Source organism: Macaca mulatta, chromosome 4 (genome assembly GCF_049350105.2).
Source record: "Macaca mulatta isolate MMU2019108-1 chromosome 4, T2T-MMU8v2.0, whole genome shotgun sequence".
In the NCBI taxonomy this organism is placed as follows: domain Eukaryota; kingdom Metazoa; phylum Chordata; class Mammalia; order Primates; family Cercopithecidae; genus Macaca; species Macaca mulatta.
In genome coordinates, this window is record NC_133409.1 from 73910085 (window position 1) to 73930260 (window position 20176).

Genomic DNA, 20176 nt, shown 5'->3' on the forward strand with positions numbered 1-20176 from the left:
ATTATCCATTATTTGCTGTGCATGGTGCTTTTCTTGCTTCAGATTGATTAAGTACTTAATTTTTTTTTATTTTTGGAAACTGAGTCTTGCTCTGTTGCCCAGACTGGAGTGCACTGGCATGATCTTGGCTCTCTGCAACCTCCGCCTCCTGGTTTCAAGTGATTCTTGTGCCTCAGCCTCCTGAGTAGCTGGGATTACAGGTGTGTGCCACGACACCCGGCTAATGTTTGTATTTTTAGCAAAGACAGGGTTTCACTATGTTGACCAGGTTGGTCTTGAACTTCTGACCTCAAGTGATCCGCCCACCTCGGCTGCCCAAAGTGCTGGAATTACAGGCTTGAGCCACCGCGCCTGGCCAGATTGTCTAAGTACTTTTGCGGCCATAGCCAAGTCCTACTTTATATAATTGTGATATTATATAGATGTTTCCACTTCATTACCGTTTCCTCTCATTGTAAACCCTGCTTCTCATAGCGGCTTTGGATGCCCAACCTGGACTTACGGAGCAAGAAAGTGAGGCTCCAGGCCACACCCACCAGAGCAGCTGAGGAAAAAAAAAAAAAAAAAGAATTGAAGAGTCTCTGGTCTCTGCTTAACAGTGAGCTACCCCACTTGCTTGTAATTAAAAGTCTATTATGATTTCTACTTCAAACGTAACATTTTCCAACCTGTAGTAGACACCCTTAGAAGAGGAGTTTGGAACCTTCCCATAGGGTAGAGTGGGAGTGCTTCTCAACAAAATACTCATTAGGACCTTTCATCTCAAAGATGAGAGATCTTTCAGACATGGATAATCCCCACAAAATCCCTTTGAGGCTGGTAGGTGGAAAATGCAATGTTTTGGATGGGGAGAGAGAGGTAAGGGTGGCTGCCCCGGAGCAACTTGTTGGGAGCTCAGTACTTGAGCCAAGATACTGATTTGTGATCTCAACCCAGATGCACCACAGGTGTTGTATTGATGACACCATTATGACACCAGGTCCTACTTCAATCATGCACCGTCGTGCCTCAGTAATACCTGATATTATTATTGATTTGTTAATATGGATACAAGGGAGCTAATGAAAAGAAAATTCCTAATGACAAACTTAATCTTGACTTCCTTTCCATATCAGAATTAACTTCTAAAGTTGTCCTTTGTAAAATAGTGCACCATGACTTTAAAATATCTGTGTAAGGTTTAAGAATATTAATTTTATGTAATTTATTTAAAGTAATGGTAAGCTTTTTTTTTTTTTTTTTTTTTTTTTTTTTAAGATGGAGTCTCACTCTGTCGCCCAGGCTGGAGTGCAGTGGCGCGATCTCAGCTCACTGCAACCTCTGCCTCCCGGGTTCAAGCAATTCTCTTGCCTCAGCTTCCTGAGTGGCTGGGGCTACAGACACCCGTCACCACACCTGGCTAATTTTTGTATTTTTAGTAGAGTCGGGGTTTCGCCATGTTGGTCAGATGGGTCTCGAACTCCTGACCTCAGGTGATCTGCCTGCCTTGGCCTCCCAAAGTGCTGGGATTATAGGCATGAGCAACTCACTTGGCCTGAAATGATACGCTTATTTCAAATGTTCTTCCAAATTATTATCAAGAAGGCCTTTTCTTGTATGTTTGTTATGTTCTTTTTAAGGGACTAAGAGGCTATTTGTTCCCAAAGTCATTGATGCACTTCAGTCTTCACAGCTGATCCCAGTGGTCTTTGAAATAGCGTTAGAACCTCTGAGGATTCAGCCTGGGTGGAGACTCCATCTTAAAAAAAAAATAGAACCTCTGAGGATTGTCAGTGGAGGTGGAGATGGGGCCTTCTGACCACGGCGTTGGGGAGTCAGAGGGTGGAGGGGCAGCTGGTCACTTGGTGAGTGGCGAATGGGTCTCGATGCAATTCTGGAAAAGGACAGTGGGTGCAGCCATGGCTCTGGACCAGGGTGGCAGGGCGTGGTACAGGGCCAGAGGGCAGTGGGCTGGGAATGCAATCCTGGCTACTCCAGGTTACTCTCTCATGGTGTGAAGGGACTAAATGTAGGAGGCAAGGGGAGGCTGGGTTGGATTAAATGTTCAAGTTGGACAAAGTAAAAAGAAAAATTCTCCGCATAATTATTAATAGTACAGAATGTTTGTAAAACTGTGCTGATGATCATAGGAACATTTTTAATGTAGCTATGGTCTGCTTTAGCTAGATGACGATACGCTAAATGGAATATTGGCCTTTTTTGTTGTTACTTGGGATTGAAAAAAAAGAAACCCAACAACCATCTCTTCAAGACAGCTGTCATCCTTGTGTTTTTATTTTACTTTTCTTAAGGGCTGGGCCACAGTGACTCTACCGTAGCTTTCCTCCCCTGATCCCACTGGGGAGTCCCTAGGATTTTGAATGAGATGAGAACAAGATTCGGCAAAAAGAATTAGTGTGTAATAACACAGAAGGAGATAATAAAGGTTGAAGATTCCTGATCTGAAATGTTTGGGACGAGAAGTGTTGGGTTTTGAATTATTCAGATTTTTGAATATTTGCATATACATAATGAGATAGCTTGGGGATGTTGCCCAAATCTAGACATGAAATTTGTTTATGTTTCACAGATACCTTAAACGCATAGCCTGAGGGTAATTTTATATTTGAAATAATTTTGTGCATGAAACAAAGTTAATGTACATTGAACTGCTGCCAGAAAGCAAAGGTGTCACGGTCTCAGCCACCCATGTGAACAATCTGTGGTTGTTTACTATCATCGTTATTCCTTAATTCATATGATTACTGATAAGTGATCATTTTCTTACACTTACTCATATGACATACTATCAGTTCACTGAAACAATAACATGTAGCGAAGCAACAGCATAGCACCCCCAGAATACCCACATCAGCTGTTAAACCACACCAACAACAGACAGGGCAGGTTTTCAGTCTCCACCTGCGATGCTGTGTTTTGACTAGAAGCGTCTGCGTTTTGACTGCGACCTGTCTCACGAGGTCAGGGGCAGAATTTTCCACTTGTGGTGTCATGTCAGTGCTCAAAAAGTTTCAGATCCTTCATAATAATTGGGTCGGGGTATGTGGCATGGGGGATGGAGTTTCCTGGGGTGGCTTGAGAGGTGGGAGTGGGTGGAGCATTCACTCAGGGACCTGACATCTTGGCTCAAATCATACTCCTCTGTGGCATTCCAAAAATCAATAAATGTGGGTGTCGTCCTCTTCCCACCCTGCACCATCTACAGTCATTTTCTCATTGAGGTTTTGGTTATTCATCATCATAAAATAATAGGTAATAAAATGCCTATGGGAAATATGTTGCTAATTCCATGCTGAAGTAATGAAAATTAAAGGTCTGAAATGCTTTCAGTAGAAGGAAATTCTGCAATTATGGCTTAGGGAGAAGTACAAATAATTTAGGCCTAGTAATTGTAATGCTAATTGATGCTAATTGGTATGGACTTTCTAATTTGTTTACTGAGAGAGGTGGGGATTGGATGCTGGGTGGACAACTACAAGAACAGCAAAATCCTGAAAATATAACGTAGGTAAAACCCGTGGTCACATCCCTGCTACTCAGTGTTTGAAATTCACATCCTTTTTTTTTCTTTCTTTTTTTTTAGACAGAGTCTCGCTCTGTCACCCAGGCTGACAGTACAGTGGCACATGATCATAGCTCACTGCAACCTCCACCTCCCAGGTTCAAGCGATTCTCCTGCCTTAGCCTGCCAAGTATCTGGGATTACATGCGTGTACCACCATGCCTGGCTAATTTTTGTATTTTTAGTAGAGACGGAGTTCTGCCATATTGTCCAGGCTGGTCTCGAACTCTTGACCTCAGGTGATCCACCCGCCTTGGCCCCCCAAAGTGCTGGCATTACAGGCATGAGCCATTGTGCCCGGCTGAAATTCGTATCCTTTTCTACAAATTCTTTTTATTTCCCATATGTAAACTTTATGAATACATTTGTCGTAACTCATGCTAATTTATCAATAATTCCCATAGTTTATTGTACATTGGGCTTGAGAAACAGGAAGCTGTTTATTCTATAAACTCCTAAAGCATGTTCACTACTCTCTTTAGTGATAGGTAATTTTTTTTTTTTTTTTTTTTAAAGAACAGGAACCCTATAGGCTTAGCCTTAGGCTCAGCTCAGAAAAGGATCTATAATAACTTGAGCATTCAGAAGGCTTCCATGCTAGTTTGGGGTTGGAGGAAGGATCAATGCCCTAAATAATGTAATTGCTATTGATTTTAGAATATTGTGAACATATTTTTAGAATATTGCTATAGATATTGAAGCACAACAACCTCCAAGCCTCATTGTGCTGCCTCGTCAATTTTCCCTTTGACGTATAATGTACTCACTTACTCAGTTCCTAGAGAAATATTTTTTAAAAAGCGTTTTAGTATTTGTTAGTAACGGACATCTAGGCCTGGCCTTGGTATTACTGAGTCATCTTGTTAGCCTTGCGCTTGTTAAAAATATTTTGAAGTTTTTATTAGTGCTGCTTACTGTGGAAGAAAGCCTGCATTTGATGGCAACGATTAGAGAAACCAGGACGGGAGGAGAGAACTAACATTTATTATTTAACTGTCTTAACTTGTCACAGGTAATTGAAAGATATGTTCTCAATTTGTTTTCACAGAAGTCCTGGAGGGTGGGCGTAATTGTTTTCATTTTGCATGGGGGAAATTAGCTGTGGAGAGACAGGTAAGTGACCCAAACCCTACCAAGTGGCGGATCAGGGGTTTGCCCCTAGCGCCTCACTGGCCTGTTGATCCATGTGGCTGGCATTCTTATGAATGAGCTCTTTCTACTTTGAAAACACACTTTAGGATTTAACAAGTAATGATGTAACATGTAACTGCTTTGCAATTTTTTTTTTTTTTTTTTTTGAGACAGAGTCTCGCTTTGTTGCCCAGGCTGGAGTGCAGTGGCACCATCTCGGCTCACTGCAAGCTCCGCCTCCTGGGTTCACGCCATTCTCCTGCCTCAGCCTCCCGAGTAGCTGGGACTACAGGCGCCCACCACCTCGCCCGGCTAATTTTTTGTGTTTTTAGTAGAGACGGGGTTTCACCGTGTTAGCCAGGATGGTCTCGATCTCCTGACCTCGTGATCCGCCCGTCTCGGCCTCCCAAAGTGCTGGGATTACAGGTGTGAGCCACCGCACCCGGCACTGCTTTGCAATTAATCCTTGCTCAGTATTGATTAATGGTGACAGTCTGGTGCTGTGGGAGGGGCTCACTGATTACTGACCTCTGACTTCTGCTTTCCACCTTGACTTTTTTTCTTTTTTCTTTTTTTTGAGACAGGGTCTCACCGTGTCACTCAGGCTGGAGTGCAGTGGTGCAGTCACAGCTCCTACTGGGCTCAAGTGATCTTCCCACCTCAGCCTCCCAAGTAGCTAGGACTACAGGCATATGCCACCATGTTTGGCTAATTTTTTACTTTTTTGTGGAGATGGGCTTTTGTCATGTTGCTTAGGCTGGTCATGAATTCCTGGACTCAAGTGATCTGTCCCCCCAGACCTCCGAAAGTGCTGGGATTACAGGTGTGAGCCACTGCACCCAGCCTCGAGTTCACTTTAATGAATAAAGCACAAGTGACAGCTTGCACTTTAGTAGCTGCCAGCATCAGGCATCCTGATCTGTTTTTCTCCTTGTACTCGCGTCACACATGGGACCATCAGACTTGGTGCTTCTCTGTGTCTTTTGTGGTTTCAGGCTTCCTGGTTTCTCTGTCATTTTACCCATGCTGTCCTCCTTATGGGGATGCTGGGCCTCCCTGGTTCCTCACGTCCAGCTCGGACACATTCTTTAAGGTCAGGCCAGTCAGCAAGGCTTTCCAGCTCTGTCCCGACATCATCCTGCCTATGTCTGAACCCCCACCCGGGAGAGGTGCTCTCGTGCTCCAGGATCCTAACAGGCTCTGGCAGGCGATCTTGCCTGCTCCCAGCCTGCTCTCATGTAATGGGTGCAGCGTCTGCCTTTATCTCTCTGGAAGTAGATTCCACACAACCTCCAAATCCTTTCTGAAGTTCTGGAGTTTGTTTCATTACAGAAATTGATGTTTTTTGTTAGGTGTGTGTTGTTTGCTTCTCCCTTTAAGCTGGATCCAAAATATATCTTCCTCTGGTTTGACTTGATGATCTTAGTGGTTATTGCTGCCTGAAATCCTGTTTCAGATACATTTAATGGATTTTCTTGTGTTTTTTGGTGTTTTTCTTTTTTTCTATAAACCAAGGATAGTTCCTTTCCCTTATTCCGGATGACCAGTTTATCTTTGTTTTTTTGTTTTTGTCTTTTTGAGACAGAGTCTCGTTCTGTCTGCCCTGGAGTGCAGTGGCGCAGTCTTGGCTCACTGCAACCTCCGCCTCCTGGGTTCAAGCGATTCTCCTGCCTCAGCCTCCCGAGTAGCTGGGACTCCAGACACCTGCCACCACGCCCAGCTAATTTTTGTATTTTTAGTAGAGACTGGGTTTCACCATGTTGGCCAGGCTGGTCTCAAACTCCTGACCTCAGGTGATCCGCCTGCTTCGGCCTCCCAAAGTACTGGTATTATAGGCATGAGCCACCTCGCCTGGACCCAGGTGGCCAGTTTATCTTGCCTCTTTCTGGAATTTGTCAGATGTCTTTGCTGTCTTTTATCCCCTTTTGCTTTAGGTCCTTTGATAACTAGTGCTGTGCCTGATTCCTCCTTGTGTAATTAATGCACAGTGCCTAGCACACCAACCTTGCTAGAAATTGGGACAAATGTTACTGCATGTGAAATGAGTGACTCGTCAGCTATAGTCAGTACAGCTGGGGGTTCAGATGTTCATCTTGTGAAACTTGGAGCTGTTTCTTTATGGATCCTAGCATTTGCTTTGTTCAAAAAATTTCTGATAGAGGCTGGGTGCAATGGCTCACGCTTATAAACCCAGCACTTTGGGAGGCCTAGGCTGGTGGATCACTTGGGGTCAGGAGTTTGAGACCAGCCTAGCTAACATGGTGCAATCCCATTTCTATTAAAAATGCAAAAAATCAGTTGGGTGTGGTGGTGCCCATCTGTAATCCCAGCTTGTCAGGAGGCTGAGGCAGGAGAATCGCTTGAAACTGGGAGGCAGAGGTTGCAGTGAGCCGAGATTGCACCATTGCACTCCGGCCTGGTTAACAGAGCGAGACTTTGTCTCAAAAACAAAAAACAAAAAAATCATAAAAAAAACCCCAAACGTTTCTTATGTGGATTTGCTGCTTGGATCGTTCTGATGATGGTAAAATGAAACAGGAACAGCTCTCTGACCCCTGGAAACTCTCATGTGTTCCTTCCAACAAAATTCACTGATGAATCAAAACCCAAAGTAGCCCTCTGTCAAGTGGTTTTCTCACTTGCCAGAGAGGCACATTATCCGCCCTGAGGCTGTCAGCTTTATCTTTGTTAGCATTGTTCACAACCTTATCTCTGATGTCCATACTGCTGACACAGGTATCACAAGGGCATTCTCAGTGGGCTGGTGCCTCTTTATCTCCCTTGGACTGTTTGTCAGTGGGAGGAAATGAAAACACTTATGGAGAGTGCTTAAGAGATAATTTATTATAAAACTACATTTTGTGGGCAAGGTGTATAACCACAGGTTTTCTTTTTCTGAGATATTTGGCTTTAGACAGAAGTTTAGGTAAATCAACATGGCATCCTTTTTTTTTTTTCCTCCTGAGAGACAGAGTCTTGCTCTGTCCGCTAGGCTGGAGTGCAGTGGCACAGTTTCTGCTCACTGCAACCTCTGCCTCCCAGGTTCAAGTGATTCCCCTGCCTCAGCATCCTGAGTAGCTAGGATTACAGGCATATGCCACCATGCCCAGCTAATTTTTGTATTTATAGTGGAGACGGGGTTTCGCCATGTTGACCAGGCTGGTCTCGAACTCCTGACCTCGTGATCCGCCCACCTCAGCTTCCCAAAGTTCTGGGATTATAGACGTGAGCCACCGTGCACAGCCATAACATGGCATCTTCAAGTGCCAGGTCAAGGATGGCACCTTTTAAGTTACCCAAGATGAAAATACAGTTAGTATGTTGCTATAAAATAGCTTTGGAAATAATGCTTCCCATCCTGACCAACATCTGCAGTCTTAGGATGAACCTGTAAGATGTCCCCAGAGGGCAGGGTGACAGTTGAAGCAGATCTTGAAGTGTACCTTGCCTAGGATGAGCTCGATTCTTCTCTGGTGAGGTCTGTAGCATTCACTTTTGCGGCTAAGCTCATGCCTCTGAAATCATTGTTTCCTGGAGGTCCACAGTGAGGGGGCCAGTCAGGACATATTTCTTTGTTCAGTGAATCGTTAGCTTTTGCTTTGTCTACAGGAAGGAAAAGTGTGACAGGTTTTGAAAAATCAGGAGGGTAAAATATTTTAACCACCCTTGGTGTCATTTGTGGCAGCCTGTAGCATTAGAGCCTTTGAGAACAGATCTTTCCAGATTCTGCCTAAATCCAGGGATTCTGTGACCACAGAAATGATTGGCATCTCCATCTGCTCGTGCATTTGTTTGTTTCTTCCTTCATTGATTCACTCATTGCCCCCCATGGACTTACAGTCATTCAACAGTTATTTACTTTCAAGCCCTTGTGAAAGGGATCAGTGGTCACACTGTCTTTATTATAAATGAGTTTTCTGAAAAAAAAAAAAAAAAAAAAAGAAAAAAGCCACAATGTATTTTTCCCATAACATGCCACTTTTCAGAAATTATGTCTAGTCCTGGAATGAAGTAAAGTTACCCTTTGGAAAATGCACTTGGCTCAGTCGACTGAGCCCTGAGATAAAGCCAGGAGTCCCTGTCCAGCCATGGTTAACTTCTGGGAACCATTCACACAGAGCCTGGGCAGGCAGAGGCTCCCTGAAAGCCACTCATTCCACAGGTACTTGTTGAGGGCTGTTGAACCCACAATTCCATAGAGATGCCTCAGTCTCCATGAAGGGTTTGAACACGCTGCTTGATACAAAAGTGGTTGAGGAATTTGTTTGGTGCTTGCCCTTTCAAGTGATGTATGAATGTTTCTTTCCTGCTGTCAGGTCAGTAAATCTCTCATTTTTTCCCCCTGACTTTCCCTTAAGGAGCACTTGAATTCCTCTTGTAGGGTAGCTGCTGCTTGCATTTTTGTTCTCGCTCAAGCCACCTTTTTCATCAGCTGTTGTGCCAGTCTTCTGCCTCAGTAGTTACTCAGTGGTCCCCCATTTGATTTTATTTATTCACCTCTTTCATCCCTATGCTGCCTCAGTACTGAAAAGAAGCACTCTGCTCAATCTAAGGATGGGGTAAAGAAAAAGATAATATTGTATAAATAGGCCAGGTGCAGTGGCTCACACCTGTAATCCCAGCATTTTGGGAGGCCGAGGTAGGAGGATCACTTGAGATAAAAAATTCGAGACCAGCCTGGGTGACATAGTGAGACCTTGTCCCTACACAAAATCAGAAACTAGCCAGGCGTGGTGGTGCATACCTATAGTCTCGGCTACTCAGGAGGCTGAAGCAGGAGGATTACTTAAGTCTGGGAGGGAGAGGCTGTGGCGAGCCATGATCATGCCACTGCACTCCAGCCTGGGCAGCAGAGCAAGACCCTGTCTCTAAAAACTAATAAAATAGGCCCAGCATGGTGGCTCACGCCTGTAATCCCAACACTTTGGGAGGCTGAGGTGGGAGGATTACCTGGGGTCGGGAGTTCGAGACCAGCCTGACCAACATGGAAGAAATCCCGTCTCTACTAAAAATACAAAATTAACCAGGCGTGGTGCCACACGCTTGTAATCCCAGCTACTTGGGAGGCTGAGGCAGGAGAATCACTTGAACCCGGGAGGCAGAGGTTGCAGTGAGCCAAAATCGCACCATTGCACTCCAGCCTGGGCAACAAGAGTGAAACTCCATCTCAACCCCCCCACCAAAACCCAATACATAAAATAAAATAAAATAAAATAAAATATCATAGAAGCGCAAGCTGTTCCTTTAATGAATGGATAGCTATCATGTCTTTTGGTAGTTCCTTTAGCTATTAAAGTGGGGTATTTTGCCTATTGTAGAGAGAGAGCCTTATTATACTTGGAGCTTGTATTGGTGAAGCTAACTAGGTGGGAGGTTCTGACAGATAGTAAGGGATATGGAAGGGATAATCCAGAGTCCCTGCTACTTTTTAACATTCCCTCCCCCAAATCATTCTCTTCTATTTGTTTACGAATCTTATTCCTTCTTTTTTCCCTCTCCTCATTTCTCTTTGAATGGATGCCAGGACTGATGATGAGATGGTTCTGAGTATTGATTGACAGGGCTGGAAAAGAAGTAGAGATGGGGCCGGGCGCGGTGGCTCACGCCTGTAATCCCAGCACTTTGGGAGGCTGAGACAGGTGGATCACCTGAGGTCAGGAGTTCAAGACCAGCTTGGTGAACATGGTGAAACCCCCATCTCTACTAAAAGTGCAAAAATTAGCTGAGGGGGGTGGTGCATACCTGTAATCCCAGGTCCTCAGGAGGCTGAGGCAGGAGAATCACTTGAACCCTGGAGGCAGGGGTTGCAGCGAGCCGAGATTGTGCCAGTGCACTTCAGTCTGGGCAACAGAGTGAGACTTTATCTCAAAAAAAAAAAAAAAAAAAAAAAAAAAGAGAGCGAGAGAGACGGACAAGACATTTATTTCATGGGAAGGAGGAAGAGGGAAGCAGGCATTTACTGCTGTGGCCGTGCAGCTGGTCTCCTGACCCCATGCAGCTTTATTTCTTATGTGCAACGTGATTGCCTGCCCCTGTCGTCTACAGGACTAGCCTGCTGACATAAACATGGTGCATGTTGTAAATATTGCACAAGCCTCCCCAGATACTAAATATGTGTAATTCTTGGGGCATGGATGGTGTGGTTCATTTGGAAGTGATGAGGAATTATTATATTGCTGTTCCCTAATGAAGAATGTCACTTTCCCAGTGAGTTTTGTCTGTCAACTAGATGAGGGTCATACCTCTGTCTGGAAGCCAGAAGTCCGTGGCAGCTTTTAGATACCAGTGCTAAGTCAATTTATTTTGTCTTGGCAAGGGATGGGATAGAATTTCCAGAAGTAAAGTCTTATATGCTGGACAGTGTGGCAACAGGTGACAAACGGAACCAGATATATGTAGCCTCAGAGCTTCAGGGCAAATGCACCAAGAGAACCAGGTGTAAACCTCCTGGCATTTTCTGGCCCAGCCGTGGAAATCCTAGTGTCACGTCGGCTGTAATATATAGATTGAAGCAGAATCGAGGTGAAGGGGGCATAGGGGTGCCTACCTCCCCTTCTTAAGAGGAGTGTCCGAGAACTTACTGACCTTTTTTAAAACATGAATAGGATCCTAGTGGAGAAAGAACCATTCTGATCTACCTAGGGCACTGCATGGAGGTGATTTTTGTGGTGTGAGTGTTACTATTCTTGTATTTGAGTCTTGAAGACAGGGATAGGGGCCACTCTGGTGGGGTAGGGGCCACTTCACAGCCTCTTACCCCTACCCCCAACCATGTTCCCTACCACACGTGTTGGGACTAGTGGCTTGTTTGTGTACAGGCAAGATCAGAAGCAAGCTGTGTCACCATCGTATTTCTGGCACTTAGCATAGTGACTTGAACAGAATAGATATTCAACAAATACTTCTTGAATTGAATGTCATTAACTTAAAAACGGTGCTAACTTTTGTATCCTTGAGTTTTGTCACTGGATACGTGAACCTTGTGGGACTCCTAGGAAAGACTTACTCTAAACCGAAGCCAGATTGGCTGATGTGACCACCAACCTAGGGAGAGCAGTGAACAAAATGGATATACCTTGTTCTCCTTCCAGCCGGTCATTCATTTTTTTTTTTTTTTGGCGTTTCACATGGGCTGTTTTATAACGAACAAGGGTCTTTTTGTAACTTGGCTTACAGTACACAGTAAATACTGTGCTCCATGTGTATAGAAGTCTGTCCTTTGGGGAGGATAGACTGAAACTTGCTGTTTTCATTGTAATTAGTCATCCCTTTGTCATGAATGGCAGCTTCTCTCCCATTCTATAGTCTACTGGGTAACTCTACAATTTTCCTTTGTTGAGTGCAGCATCTGATTCCATTAGTTCTTTGTGCAGGAACAGTGCATTAGTGTGGACGTGAGAGGCTGGTGAAAATTGTTATTTAAGGCATACCACATTATGATGTATTCTTACCTAATGCCTTGGAATAAGAGTCACAGAATGGTTTGTTCATTATGTCTGAAATCTCTACGGGCCCTGAGTGATGAGATAATTAGTAATCCACCTGTAAATGGAGACTCTGGAGGGCCCAGTTAGATCCTACAAACCTGGGTCACAGGAGGGGTTAGGGGAGATGGGAGTTACATTTCTCACTCCCAGTCCTGGAAAACATCCCACTTTCTGTATTGTTTTCTTACAAACATTGACTTGAATCTCTGAATTGATAAGCTGCCTAGCTGATAACGAGGCTAAAGTAAACCCAGCAACTTTAACACATGTTTTAAATTCAGGGAGATGGTGGCTACAAAGAAGATATTATTTGAAGAAGGCATGAGTTTGAGAGAAAATTTTCAGTAAAATTACATTTACTGAAAACTACATTCTACTTTTGTAAATTATTCTACTTATGTAAATTACTGTAAACTACATTCTACTTATGTAGTTTGGGTGGAGGTGGGTGGCATGTTTGAAGGGCACAGGGTAAGTAGTAACTTTCTCTTGCCTTCCCCACCGTTTCTCATTGCCCTGCATTGACAGTTGTGCCGAGAACTGTGGGCTTGCACAGTGGTTCACCTGGCAATGAAAGTTTTATAAACTTTGGGCACTCTGAACGTCACCCAGTCCTTGGCAGTAGGCTTCTAGATTGACTAATCATGTAGTATTTCTGAGATGTGGCCTTAAAACAAACAAACAACAACAACAAACTTTGTGATGTAGTTGAAGGTCCGGATTATATTCAGCTTTTGAATAGGGCATGGGGCAGAATCCCTAGCACTGTAAAAATATAACCACTTTTCATCACAAAGCTCAAGGGAAAAGAATGTAAGGTGTGTTCATGTTAAATTAAAATTACACTGATGTCATGGTGCAAGCGGACAGCTCCAAGGCTGCGGGACTGGCTGGTTTTCATGCTGATAAAAGCATGAGCCATCAATCTGTTGATTGTTGACTCTGTCCCCACATGGTACCTATATGCTGTGAGAGATACAAGCACTCTTTGTATAAGCAAAAGCATAGCATTGCTTGAGTTTTATTATAGATATAGTTTACCTAGCACCACCTTGGATCTCACAGACTCACATGCTCAAGGTGCCCTGTTTGAGCTTTCTGTGGTTACAGGATATTGCAGTCCTGGCCCACTGCGAATTCTCCCTTAAAACAGGACCTTCCCTGGCAGCGAAGTCCAGTCTCCACTGTTGAAAGAATAGTCACTTGCTGGATTGCAGTCCAGCTCAATGAAGGTTCATTGTTCCCGTGGCACCAGAGCACATGGAGAAAGTAGAGAGGGTCGTGAGGAAGGCGCTGGGATCCAAGGAAGAGCATTCTTAGAACCAGTAACTTGTCACGCTGGAAACGGAGCTGATGTAGCTGTTTGGAGATCTGAGTTGTAGTCTTAGCTCTTTCCCGCTGTCTACGTGAGAGGTCTACTTGATCTTTACTGGACTTCACTTTCTTCATCTGCAAAGTGAACAGGGATGAAGTCAATGTGATTTAAGCTTAAATATTCTATAACCCTGCTTAAAATCATTTCCATCCAAAATGACCAGTAGTTGGCCGGGCGCAGTGGATCACGCCTGTAATCCCAGCACTTTGGAAGGCTGAGGCGGGTGGATCACCTGAGGTCAGGAGTTCGAGACCAGCCTGACCAACATGGCAAAACCCCATCTCTACTAAAAATATGAAAATTAGACAAGTGTGGTGTCAGGCAACTGAATCCCAGCTACTCGGGAGGCTGAGGCAGGAGAATTGCTTGAACCTGGGAGGCAGAGGTTGCAGTGAGCTGAGATCGTGCCACTGCACTCCAGCCTGGGCAACAGAGCGAGGCTCCATCTCAAAAAAACCAAAAAGACCCAAAAAACCCAAAAAAACCGAACAACAAAAAACACCAAAATGACCAGTAGTTAAGCTTCAGCTTCCTCTTTAACTCAAGTTACGGTGATATGATGGAAAAGCAAGCCACGCAACATCTTAATCATGTTTTATTAGCAATTGGATGAATCAGTTATTTCATGAACACATTTATCAGGCAGCCATGAGTAAGGAATTGTGTCAGACACCAGGGAAACAAAATACTTCACTTTTAAAGCAGTTCTAGTAAAGGGGAAAGATAAGTGAATTCTAGTAAAGGAGACAGATGAGTGAAAAAGAAGTAATTGCAAGGCAATTGCCTGTAACAGAAAGAGTGTTGAGGTGAAGGAGGGAGCGATAACCTTGTGAGTTTTGCGGTAGGAAAGTAGGTGATCAGAAGAAGAGACACTTAAGCTGAGTCTTGAGGGGTAATTAGAAGTTCTCCAGGGAGGCGTTCCCTGTAGGAAACAGTATACATAAAGGCATAGAAACCAAAAAACATGAAATAGGGTGGTATTTGGAATGAATATGTGGAAAGTTCTGTCATGTAACAGATGCTTGAGATCCAACATTATTATCATTGGAAACACTAAAATATGGCAGATCTTATATTTTATGGTTTTCAGTTAGTAAATAATCATTTATGAGGCCATCAGTAAAATATTACAATTCTTGGTTTTTAAAGACTGTCAGTATGATGTATTTAGACAGAGTCCAGTACAGCTTGATTCAGTTTTCTATTCTTATCATTTGAAAATAGTTTTTTCGGCTGGATGTGGTGGCTCACGCCTATAATCCCAGCACTTTGGGAGGCCAAGACAGGTGGATCGCTTGAGCCTAGGAGTTTGAGACCAGCCTGGCCAACATGGTGAAATCCCGTCTCTACTACAAATACAAAAATTAGCTGGGTGTGGTGGTGGGTGCCTGTAATCCCAGCTACTTGGGAGGCTGAGGCAGGAGAATCGCTTGAACTTGCGAGGCAGAGGTTGCAGCGAGCCGAGATTGCGCCATTACACTCCAGCCTGGGTGACAGAGTGAGACTCTGTCTCAAAAAATAAAATAAATAAAATAAAATAAATAAATAGTGTATCCATACTGGGTTAATGACAAAGTGAATTAAAAAGTTTTAAATCAATATGGAATGTATTCTATAAGGTAGGCATTCTTGACCAGATATAACAAATTTCTGAAAATGTTCTCCGAGCTAATTATGTCCCCTTGGGCAAATCATGCTACCTCTTTGAGCTTCACATTCTCACCTGTAGAATGAAGGAAATGGGTGGGTTTTAAAAGGTCCACCCCAATCCTGGTATCCTATAAGTGAACATTGTTCTTTTTACTATGCCAGGTTGTATAGGTGTATTTCTTTTTCTTTTCTGTCTTTTTTTTTCTGAGACGTACTTTTGCTCTTGTTGCCCAGGCTGGAGTGCAATGGCATGATCTCACTCACTGCAACCTCCGCGTCACAGGTTCAAGTGATTCTCCTAACTCAGCCTCCTGAGTAGCTGGGATTACAGGCATGCACCACCACGCCCGGCTAACTTTTTGTATTTTTAGTAGAGACAGGGTTTCTCCATGTTGGTCAGGCTGGTCTTGAACTCCTGACCTGAGATGATCCGCCTGCCTCGGCCTCCCAAAGTGCTGGGATTACAGGCGTGAGCCACCGCGCCCGGCCCTCGTATAGGTGTATTTCTATAGCGTTAGTCATTGTGATCGTCAAACCTTTCTCAATAGTGACTATTTACAGTGAAAGTCTAGTTATGGTTTTTTGCTACTTTGAGTATGTCACATGTTTCAAGCAATTAAGTACTTTATGTGCATTATTTCATTAAATACTTAGTTAGAATAACCCTGTAGTGTAGATCATATTTCCATTATATAGTTGAAGAAATCAGAGGCTCAGACAATCTAAATAAACTGGGCTCAGCTCACTCAGGTGGTCATGGAGTGGCTGGGGTTTGAACTCCAGTCTCAATCCCCTTGCTCTAAGGCCAGCTTGTCCATCCCATGGCCTGTGGGCCACCTGCGGCCCAGGATGGCTTTAAGTGCAGCCCAACACAAATTTGTAAAATTTCTTTAAACCTTATTAGACGTTTTTTGTGATTTTTTTTTTTTTTAAAAGCTCATCAGCTGTCATTAGTGTTGATATATTTTAGGTGGCACCCAGGACAGTTTCTCTTCCAATGTGACTGGAGGGAAGCCAAAAGATTGGACACCCCTGCCCTAAAGTCTGCATTCTTTATCAAGGACTGCATTCTGGGTTAAGGACACATGATTATTGCCATCATAAAGTATCTTGTGTACATCACAGAGTTAATATCATGCCTTCTAAAAAGATAAGTCTCACTCTAAAAGCAGTCTGTTTCACATTTTTAAACAATGAAAAAAAAAAAAAAAGAGGTACTTTCTGGTGTGTTGACTCATGGTCTATGAATTTTAATATATAACCAGGTAGCATATCAAATACAGGAAGAAAGTATTATTATTCTCCACAATAGGAGATGACTCAGAAATCACTTTTTTGGGGGGGGCGGGGGGATGGAGTCTCTCTGTTGCCCAGGCTGGAGTGCAGTGGCGCTATCTCAGCTCATTGCAACCTCTGCCTCCTGGGTTCAAGCAATTCTCCTGCCTCAGCCTCCCAAGCAGTGGGAACTACAGGCGTGAGCCACCACACCTGGCTAACTTTTGTATTTTTAGTAGAGACGGGGTTTCACCATATTGGCCAGAGTGGTCTCAAACTGCTAACCTCAAGTGATCCGCCCACCTCGCCCTCCCAAAGTGCTGGGATTATAGACATGAGCCACCGTGCCTGGCCTCACCTGTTTAGTAAGTTATGAAATTCTGATCCTTTGGCACTACCCACTTGGATTCTGCTCCAGAATCCATAATAATGGCTCAAGACATGGTGTTTCTTAGCCGATCCCTCTGCCTGGGGGATCATTTCCCTAAGTTCAAATACCATTCAGATTTCAGGCTAGTTGTCATTTCAGAGAGCAAATTCCTAATCTTCCAGTTTAATTTAGCCACTTGTCACTGACTATCTCATTGCCCTGTTGACTCTGCATTGCCTGTATCACTCTAGGATATTTTTCTTATTTATTTATTGAACTGTGTATTTCTATTTGAATGAAGCTCAGTGAGAGTGAGATTTTCTCTCTTATTCACTGCTTTATTTCTAGCATCTGAAGAAGTGGCTTGGTCACAGTAGGCCTGCTCTGTCTAACAATCAATCATCCATCCACCTGTCCGTCCATCTGTCCATCCGTCTGTCCATCCATCCATCTATCCAGCTCCTGTCTGTCTACTTATCATCTATATGTATTTCTCTCTCCCCTCCCTCCATCCATTCTATCTTCAAATGGTTCAGTCATGACATTATGGAATGAAGCAGTAAATCTGCTTCTCCAGTTAGGATGTGGGAAGACCTTATTTCCTTTATAATCAATCACTTAACTCTTGATTTCTCTTTCAGATTCTCCCTTCTTGTATCAAGCCCAAGATACAACAGAATGCTGAGAAACTGAGCTTTAATTATAAAAATCTGACTTTGAAAAATTATTTCTCACCGCCTCTGTGTTTTCGTTTTATTTTGCCAGGGCTGCGTGTATGAATGACAAGGATACCTTCAGCCAACTCATTCTGGATGAATGAATCTAAGTGTCCTCCCTACTTCCTCTGTGGGTAAGTTTGAGGCATTTATATATCTCAAAGGCTTTAAAAGTATATGTCAGTCAATATTTCTTTGCTTAATCACCACATTCTCATGTAGCTCTGTTAATTGCACTTTGTATGAGAAGTCGAGTGGGGAAAGCCGAAGTAGGTTTGCCGAATGCTTATGATTGAGGTTCCTGCAAGCAACAGGGTCCCAGAGTTCAGTAGATTATTACAAAAGCACTTTAATTGGATGTGCTGGATGACCCACTCAGTGTGGAAAACGGGTATGCCAGGCCTCTGTGGGAGCTTAGGTGGAGAGGATGCAGCCTGGGAAGCTTTAGTTTCCGTCCTTTTATGTGCCACATACCGATAGAGCACACACTTAAACTCCAAACCAAATAGGACCTCCTGCCTGAGAACGTAGAGAGCATATAATTTCTAATTGGAGTTGTAAGATCAGGTAAGCTCAGGGGACGTAGATTTTAGGAAGCCATTGAGGAAAGGTTAGATTCCAACTGTGACCTTAAGGCTGTTTCATTCCGACTGAGGTGTTTTACTAATTGGATGCGTTGGTGTTGCAGGTTAAGTACTAAAGCAGGAAAGCGCAACAGTTCCCCAGCAAGGTTTGAAATGGTGGCAGGTAGTTCCCCGGACTGTTTGCCGTGTCTGGAGTTCACGCGTACTTAGCTGAAGCACACTCAGATAAACATAAGCTTCCCAGGCATAATCTTCTGCTGTTTTATTTAGATTGCCCTAGCTCTCCTTGACTGACTGCTTCATGCTGTTTGGGTCTCAGCTCAAAGTATTCCCTCTGAAGGACCCCTAACCACCCAATCTAAAGAACACTGAGCCACTGCTACCACGCCACTCCCTCTTAGTTCCCTGCAAAGTCCTTGTCCCTCAATGATCATTTTCTCCTTTGCATATTTGTGTATCAGCTTGTTGTCTTGTCTCTGCCTTCCTTAGAGCAGAAGCTCCACAAGGGCGGGAACCTTCTCTGCCCGGTTCCTCACCTGTGTCCAGAGCCCACAAGAGGGTCTGCTGCACAGCAGATACGTTTTGTCTGAATGTATGAGTTGAACAGTTAAATGAGGTTCATTGTATAAATTGCTCAGTGTCACATGGTGAGATATTTATTCACACTGGAGGATATTTAAAAGGTTTAATTTGTCTGTTTAAACATTTTTTTGAAATGTGAATTCCTCACTCATATTATGATCAAGTTTAACATTAGATTACATGTAAACAGGAAGTGGTCTAATATCTCTGGGTTTATTTATAAATATAATACATATTCAAGGGAGAAATTTTGATCCTAATTGGTAAGCTTTGCTTCTGTTGACCTTTTTTTTTTCTTTTATCATCTACATTGGAATATCCAAAAGTAGTATCTAATTAGCTTTGGAGAGGTGTTTATGCTTTAATAATGTTCGAAACTACTGCTGAAATACACTATTTGGAAAGCCTAAGGTCTACAGTTATTTGGAGTCAGACTGCCTGAGTTCTTTGAATCCTATCTCTGACATTTTCTCGCTAGTGACCTGGAGTAGGTTATTATTGCTATTTTTTTTCTTGCTCTGTTGCCCAGGCTGGAGTGCAGTGACGTGACCTTGGCTCACTGCAACCTCCACCACCCGGGATCAAGCAATCCTCCCACTTCAGCCTCGTGAGTAGTTGGGACCACAGGCCCGCGCCACTAGGCCCAGCTAGTTTTTTTATAATTTGTAGAGACGAGGTCTTGCTGTGTTGCCCAGGCTGGTCTGGATCTCCTGGGCTCAAGTGATCTGCCTACCTCAGCCTCCCAAAGTACTGGGATTACAGGTGTGAGCTACCATGCAAGCTGGGTAGGTTATTTAACCTCTTAATGCTTCACTTTCTTCTTATGTAAAATGGGGGTAATACAATTTTCCTTGTAGAATGATTATGATTAAGTATGTGAGTATATGGGTTATATAAATGTCTGCTGTTTTACTTAGTATATACTCAGATATTTATATATTCAATATACAAATTAGGTTTAAAAATAGTATATGCGCTCACACCTGTAATCCCAGCACTTTGAGAGGCCGAGGCAGGCCAATCACCTGGGGTCAGGAGTTCGAGACCAGCCTGACCAACATGGAGAAACCCAGTCTCTACTAAAAATACAAAATTAGCCGGGTGTGGGGGCGCATCTCTGTAATCCCAGGTACTTGGGAGGCTGAGGCAGGAGAATCACTTGTACCTGGGAGGCGGAGGTTGTGGTGAGCCAAGATCATGCCATTGCACTCCAACCTGGTAACAAGAACGAAACTCTGTCTCAAAAAAAAAAAAAAATATATATATATATATATATATACACACACACACACACACACACACATATGGGTACTGGTCATTAAATGGTAACACAAGTTTGAAATTTGTTTTGTTTGCATGGAGAATTTGTTTTGCATTGAAAACAACAGTCCATTCATGAGATCACCAGAAAGAATAGACTTGCTTATAATAAGTTATACTTTTA

General features: G+C 43.5%; 1 protein-coding gene across 3 annotated transcripts in view; it reads left to right on the plus strand.

Moving 5' to 3' along the window:
* The window catches only part of TIAM2 (TIAM Rac1 associated GEF 2), a 272790-nt gene that overhangs the window by 84254 nt on the left and 168360 nt on the right, over positions 1 to 20176 (plus strand). For 2 of the 3 annotated variants that reach the window (XM_015137091.3, XM_077999578.1), the window contains exon 2: positions 17616 to 17700. The exons of the other annotated variant lie outside the window; for it this stretch is intronic. The gene's annotated coding sequence lies outside the window, so the exon portion shown is untranslated. The remainder of the gene's footprint in view (positions 1 to 17615; positions 17701 to 20176) is intronic. 3 annotated transcript variants of the gene reach the window in all.